This window comes from Palaemon carinicauda, chromosome 5 (genome assembly GCF_036898095.1).
Source record: "Palaemon carinicauda isolate YSFRI2023 chromosome 5, ASM3689809v2, whole genome shotgun sequence".
Classification (NCBI taxonomy): domain Eukaryota; kingdom Metazoa; phylum Arthropoda; class Malacostraca; order Decapoda; family Palaemonidae; genus Palaemon; species Palaemon carinicauda.
The window spans coordinates 144,104,797-144,105,582 of NC_090729.1; positions in this window are offsets into that span (position 1 = coordinate 144,104,797).

Below are 786 nucleotides of genomic sequence, written 5' to 3' on the forward strand. Positions count from 1 at the left end.
TATATTTATATATATATATATATATGTATATATATATATATAGTCATATATATATATATATATATGTATTAATATATATATATATATGTATGTATATATATGTATATGTATATATATGTATATATATATATATATATATGTGTGTGTATATATATATATATATATGTTGTGAAGGACACCGCTCCCTTCGTCGTCCAGAAAATCAACAAACTGCTCATTTATTTGAGTTCTCCTTTCGCCACACCGTGGTTTCCCATGTACACGTATTCTGCTCTATCAGAGCTACATTTTGACATATGTATCATTTCATTACATGTTTCTGTTAACTCATAATTCGTATATTTGTAAGTGTAAGAAAACACACATATTTTGGCGGGCACTTCATTCTGATTTGGCGCTAGCGCCATCCTACCTTTCCGTCCGCACCTTGTAATATACTCCCATGCACATTTAAATAAAGTATCAGTTGATCTTGGTGACGCTTGTCTCACTGTCCTTACAATATATATATATATATATATATGCATATATATGTATAAATGCATATATATGTATATATGCATATATATGCATATTTGCATATATATATTATATATATGTACATACATATATGTATATATATTATATATATAATATATGCATATATATATATATATATATATATGCATATATATGTATATATGCATATATATGTATAGCCTATATGCATATATATGTATATATGCATATATATGTATAGCCTATATGCATATATATGTATATATGCATATATATGTAAATATATGC